Below are 7,410 nucleotides of genomic sequence, written 5' to 3'. Positions count from 1 at the left end.
AAATGTAAATACAAGATTTGAAGCTTACTACTAGCTACAGTGCCGGCTGATGGGCCATTTAACTCAAGCAGTCGCTTAGGGCCTCAAGTTTTAAGGGCCTCTTACCATGAACTTTTTATATACTACACATTTGGGCTGGGTTGTTAACTTTGATTCTAGAATCTAACTTTAATTCTAGAATCTAGGGTCAAAAGTCTAGGTAATTTGTTTAAATTTCCAAAGCTTAAGCAGCATTTCTTGAACAATGAAACGACATCATCACCAATAATATATGTCATAGCTTCGAATGTTTAGTTTGTAGTGATGAAATTCGAAAGCATAGGTAATCGCTTTGATTATTCGTTATTATTTACTATTTAGTTGCTTACTATTTTTTATTATTGATTAGACTAGAAGGTATGGGGGTCGGCTGAAGTCCGGCTAGGACCGGTGCCGCTCCCCCACACCGCCCCCCTGGGGCTCGGCTCGGCACAACCGGCACCCCACAGCCGGGGTAGCCGGTCCTCCCTTCTCCTTCCTTCTCTCACATATACCTATACATACATACATATATATACATAAAGGGGTTCATCCCCCACCCCACTAGGTCCATCCCCTCCAAACCGAGCCTACGTGGCGCTGACGTGGCGGCCCATCCCCTTGGGGATGAGGCTCTCCATACCCACTAGTCTTATTGTTCTTAATTAATGATGATTATTTTTGTTAGATCATTAAGTTGAGCATTTTTTTTGATTGGTTTATTATTTTCTGGTAGAGATAGACTGTTAGGACTTAGCTTTTACCACAACGGTTGAACACTAGTTTGCTTAATCATTGAGACTATTGATTTTGCGTGATTATTTATGCCCCGAATTTGCTAATCTTTTATACCACAATGGTTGAACACTTGGTTGTTGTTTTTTTTGTTGAGCAATGATCCGAAAAAGGACCCCAAAATTTTATTTTACTTTAGGCCACTAAAAACATTGAGCCGGCCCTGACTAGCTAGAATATGAACAAGATGAAGATGATGAAAAGATGAAGAAAAAGATGAAGATCCAAAGCTACAAGTCTTGAGAAAATGCTTCAAGTGTGCTTCCAAGTCTTGCAAATGCCTTGAATCATCTTTGAACCTCCATGTATGATTGAATTTCTAGTGTTTGGGTTTTAAAAAGATGAAGATGGTGTACGACATGGGTCACAATTTTATTATAAAAATTATATAAATAAATATAAAATATTGTAAAGATACTCTCTTTACATAATTTTGGGAAATTGTAGCACATGAACCGTGTACAAATTCAAACGAAAATAAATATGAACTACAACATATTTAATAAAACAATCGATTCAAACCAATATCTTCAAAAGATAAAGTCTTCAACTTGATCTTTAACCGCGTATATTTGTATGGTTTGTTGTGTTTTCAGTCCGTTGTGTAGGCTTCAACGAGGTCTTGAACCACGTCTTCTTGTACAATAATTTCCTACAAAAAGAACAAACAAATGTTGACGGTTGTGGCTGAGGCACGTGTTCAACATGCTTCTCTTAAAATAGATTTCGCGCCTCTACTAAAGACGACGCGTTTGTCTCCCAGGGTACAACACCCGAAGCTGTTTGTACTGCCGGAGAAGGCCACGCGCCCGAGGTTACACTAGGTAAAAACATAGTGTTAGACCTTTTGGAAATTCAGAATAGAATTGTAGTTGAATCATCTAGAGAAACTTATCTCTATATGTTCCCAACATATGGGTCATCAAGTACTTCTTCTTCAAGGACTCTTCATGCATAACTTTATGTCACCTTCTTGTATTCTTACTCTTGTAGTTTTATATATGAAAACCCATCAAGTTAGGCACATAACCTACTTTTAATACAAAAGACATGGGGTAGAGAAAAGTCTAAGAGATTTATTAGAGACATAAAGTCTAATAAAAAACTAATAAATTGACAAAAAAAACTCTACTTAAGAGTTTATGTTCCATGTGAAGAGTCTAGTACTTAATTATAGATTTATTAGAGACATAAACTCTCATAAAAACTAATACATTGACATAAACTCTTAAGTAGAGTTTTTATGTGAATTTATTAGTTTTTATTAGAGCTTATGTAGGTTTCCTTCACACACCCTTTTTCCATGGGCTTTAGTCGCGTTCCACAACTTGATCTCTAAAAAACCCTTATATTGTTGGATCCATAACATTATCTTTGTCTTTGACAAGTCACTAAAGATAACTTTGCAATTGAGATCAATTGTCATGACGTGTTTGTAACTCGAAAGTTAACATTGCCTATTGTCAACTTCTAAGACTACAACCTCAGTGGCAACCTGAATCTGGTTATAGTATTTGTCTTAGAATGATACATTTATCATTTATGGCAAACACATCTCCATTATGCACTACGACATTTGTGTCCTCCACTTAGTCGTCTATTTGCAATGTTAGATTGGATTACAAAATCCTTATTGCCAAAAACAAATGCAAGACACCCCCACATTGAAGTGTTATTGGATAATATCTAGATGGGTTAATGAGAACCATTTCTACATACCCTTATAGGGTGTTTCTTAAATGGATCCTCCCCCACATTTCTTGCCATTTGATCAACATTTCCGTAACACCACTTATGGCAACATTTATACACATATGATTGAACAAGATCAACCTCATTGTATCAGTGAATTCAACTCATATTGCATTAGCTTACATAAGCTTCTGAGCTGACCAAAGCAACACATGCCATTGTCATAAGTTTGTCATCAACTTAGAATAATTCTAATTTAACATCTAGAATAAGCTTAGACAATGAGTTCTCCTCATTAGCTTTTCGAACAAACTCTTAGTTACATGTCTTTTCCTTATAGTGAATGAAAATTCTCCCTCAACTTTGTCTATACACAAATTCTTTTTGTGTTCATACACATTTGAATTTTTAAAGTTAATTAGTCTTCGTCAAGACCCATAATTAACCAAGTACTAGTCTAGCATGCTTTAGACTACAATACTTTAGCATGTGAACGAAAGATGCATTATTCTGATTCTTCACAGCCCTAAGGATATCATAATATCACTTTGCAACATTCATCCCTTGTTAAGACAAAATATATCACTTTGCAACATTCATCCCTTGTTAAGACAAAATAATGAGACTTATTCATAATCCTAAAACATCAATATTTAGGAAGGTCTCACAAATTATTGTATATAGCACATAGCTAAATTTTATCATTCATTTAAGGAACATAACTTGTTTACCTTTGATCTCCAACACTTTACCATTGACTCATAAGGACTTAAACATAAGTCTTAATCCAAGTCACTTGGTGAACACATTCATCACCAACAAGATGAATGTTCCTCGTCTACAATCACTATTATGTGTGACATGGAGTCAACTAGATTGACACTCAACAACATGGCATTCATAAATTTGCCATAAGTGATTTGCACACAATTATTGTTATTCATTAAGAGATATGTATATTTAGGATGCTCTCCCAAACGAAGGTAAAATCTCCATATATTTCTAACAATAATCAAGTGGTAGACGCATCTACGTGTAGATCAGTTGGAACAAATCTCGCAAGATTTACTATTCACACTTGTGAATTTTCCAATGACTTCTAACGAAGTATGTCGACATGAATCTCGTTTGTGTATTTCATCTCAATACACTCAGCACGTTCTTTAATTATTCTCTCATGATGTGGTTACACATTTGATGTCTCGTCTTTGACATTTAGTCAATGCAACAACTTTTAAGTTGTTTATGTCCAAGAATTTTCATGTACTATCCGTTTAAAACCATATTCTGTTAAACAATGTATAATTGGCGTTATAATTATTTTCACAAAAATAATTTATACGTCACAAACATTAGTGATTTATTTCTTTGTAAAAAATTGCATGTGTTATCCGAAGATATTGAATACAAAACAATAAAATACATTGGAAATTAAATCATAAGTGCTGAACACTTTTGAAATTTAAACGGAAGTATAGACGATATGTAGACATCAAATATCAAAGTTCTTTGATCTTCAACACTTTATAATCTGACCAAAAACTTCTCAACGATATCGTCCTATGGCATATCTTTAGGTACTCCCTCAATAAGATTCCACGCACTTTTAAGTACAAGTTCCCTATTTCATCTTGAAACTTTAATCTTGGACAATTATGCTCAAAAGAACACCAAGTTGTTACAAAGACTACATTTAAGTAGTAAACTTGAATAATTAAATTTGTTCATAATAACACCAAGTTGTTTTTTTTCACCAAATAAATGACTAATTAAGTGTCATCAAGAAGCTCTACTCAAGAGTTTCTCTTTTATTCACCACATGCTACTTCTAGTAAGAGTAGCGAACAATTGAATTATCAATGTTATGCAAAACTTTGTTTTAAAAATTATTCAAAACAATTTTGCAATATACAATATTAATAATATCAATTAGAGTTATGAAAACATAGATCAAAACCCAAAATATCAAATGGTTTTATATTGTTTAGTCTTGCTACACATGTACTAAACATTTTCTAACACACATGTTAGAAAAAAAATGTTATAACGAGCACATTATAGAATCGAACGTTTACATAAAACGTTTTCCAAAGATATAGTTTATAAAATAAACCATTTCTCATCATTTTTAATGCACACATAGGCAATTAAATGTTTACATAAAACATTTTTGTTCATTATGAACAATCTCTAACCTTGTATTCGTGATACACATTTTCTGACACACGTGTTAGAAAATTTAAGTCATTTTATGTATACAAAACATGACCAAATTAAAGAATTAAATGTCATCATTAAAACTCATCAAATGTCATCAATAAAACTCTACTCAAGAGTTTCACCATATGAAGAGTTAAGAGTCTCAATAATAATAGACTTAAACTCTAATAAAACTCATCAAATGTCATCAATAAAACTCTACTCAAGAGTTTCACCATATGAAGAGTTTAATTAGTAATTATAATTTCACTTAAATAGATTTAGAAATCACAAATTAAAGTTGGTGATAAATCCCACACAACTATACCATCATTTTATGGTGATTTAATTTCTAAAGCCAGTCGGCTTCAATGTATGACCTTTTATTTCTAAATCATACAAAGTATTAAAAACAATGCTACAACAAATTACTTATATAAAATGTTTACATAAAACATTTCAAAGCATTTGTATTTTAACCATTTTTAACAATCATGTTAAAATGAAAGAAATTCTAACCCGCACGTTAGAAATATTAACATTTCCACAAAATGTTAATTCGAATTGCTAAAAACACATATATGGTTCAAATAAATAAGTCATTTCTAATACACACGTTAGAAACTATACAATTAAAAAAATTGCTTCCAAACTAACGATTTTCATGAACGTTTCTTACACACATGTTAGAAGACAAATGATTACAAAAATCATTATAAGACTTATTTGTTCATATCAATCCATGGGTGGATGAAAAGTCTACTTTAAATAGAGACTTAATTAAAGACATAAAACTCTAATCAAGTAACATAAAACTCTAATTTAAAGACATAAAAAACTCTACTAAAGAGAATTTAACGTTTACAAAAAATGTATTGTTTACATCAATAATTCTGGTCAAACACATATGTTAGAGAATTTAACGTTTACAAAAAACGTATGGTTTACACTGATAAACCCGGTCTAATACAAAAGTTAGAAAAATTAACGATTCCCAAAATCGTTTCAAAACCAAACGTTTGAACCAAAACTATTCATTTTGTACCACGGTATAGAATTTAAGATTGTATCTTAATCTCAAGAAATCCAAACACAACAAGTTGTGCTACATACATATTTCCCAAAAAAAAATTTATAAGATCATAATCTCTAAAAATATTTTTTTTATTATAAACTTTTCGTGAACCCAAAATCCTTATAAATAAGGTTTTAAGATTGTAGCAACAATCTCACGAAATCTGTTTTAAGTTTGTAGGACGTGGGTCACAATTTTATTATAAAAATTATATAAATAAATATAAAATATTGTAAAGATACTCTCTTTACATAATTTTGGGAAATTGTAGTACATGAACCGTGTACAAATTCAAAAGAAAATAAATATGAACTACAACATATTTAATAAAACAATCGATTCAAACCAATATCTTCAAAAGATAAAGTATTCAAATTGATCTTTAAGCGCGTCCACTTGTATGGTTAGTTGTGTTTTCAGTCCGTTGTGTCGGCTTCAACGAGGTCTTGAACCACGTCTTCTTGTACAATAATTTCCTACAAAAAGAACAAACAAATGTTAACGGTTGTGGCTGAGGCACGTGTTCAACATACTTCCCTTAAAACAGATTTCGCGCTTCTACTAAAGACGACGCGTCTGTCTCCCACGGTACAACAGCCGAAGTAGTTTGTACTGCTAGAGAAGGACACGCGCCCGAGGTTACACCGGATAAATTATAGTGTTAGACCTTTTGGAAATTAAGAATAGAATTGTAGTTGAATCATGTAGAGAAACTTATCTCTATATGTTTCCAACATATGGGTCATCAAGTACTTCTTCTTCAATAACTCTTCATGCATAACTTTATGTCACCTTCTTGTATTCTTACTCTTGTAGTTTTATATATGAAAACCCATCATTATATATGAAAACCCATCAAGTTAGGCACATAGCCTACTTTTAATACAAAAGACATGAGGTAGAGAAATGTCTCACATAAATAGAGATTTATTAGAGACATAAACTCTAATAAAAAACTAATAAATTGACATAAAAACTCTACATAAGCCTTTATGTTCCATATGAAGAGTCTAATACTTAATTAGAGATTTATTAGAGACATAAACTCTAATAAAAACTAATAAATTGACATAAAAACTCTACTTAAGAGTTTATGTTTCATATGAATAGTCTAGTAAATAATTATAATTTCAATAAATTATAATATCACTAAATTAATATCCATTCATAATATCTAAATTTCCAACAGATGATAATGGTTGTTCTTGGCCGATTCCAAGAGGAGAGAAGAGAGAGATGAAGTTTGTTGGTGATTCTTGAAAATGGAAATGGTAAGTGGAGATGGGGTGTTGTTATGGTAAACCTTCTTATACATCATTACAACACTAATCACCCTTTCAATCTTACAACACATCAAAGGAAGATGAGTGGGTGGGGGACCCACCAAAACCGTGGACATGGGGGGGTTTAGGTTTTATTTTTTTTTTATAAATTTGTTATATTTTTTATAACTTTTATAAATTTGGATGATTTAACTTGTTAGTTTTTATGAAAAAAAAAACAATCCAACACATTGTTGTGATGTTAAAATTTGTTTAACTAGTTCACTAGACTAGTCGTTTTGTTGTTCGGACAATGGATTCGGCTCATGTTTCGTATCGGGTCAATTACTAGAAATTTATACTACTTAC

Source organism: Helianthus annuus, chromosome 10 (genome assembly GCF_002127325.2).
Source record: "Helianthus annuus cultivar XRQ/B chromosome 10, HanXRQr2.0-SUNRISE, whole genome shotgun sequence".
Classification (NCBI taxonomy): domain Eukaryota; kingdom Viridiplantae; phylum Streptophyta; class Magnoliopsida; order Asterales; family Asteraceae; genus Helianthus; species Helianthus annuus.
This window is presented reverse-complemented; position numbering follows the sequence as displayed.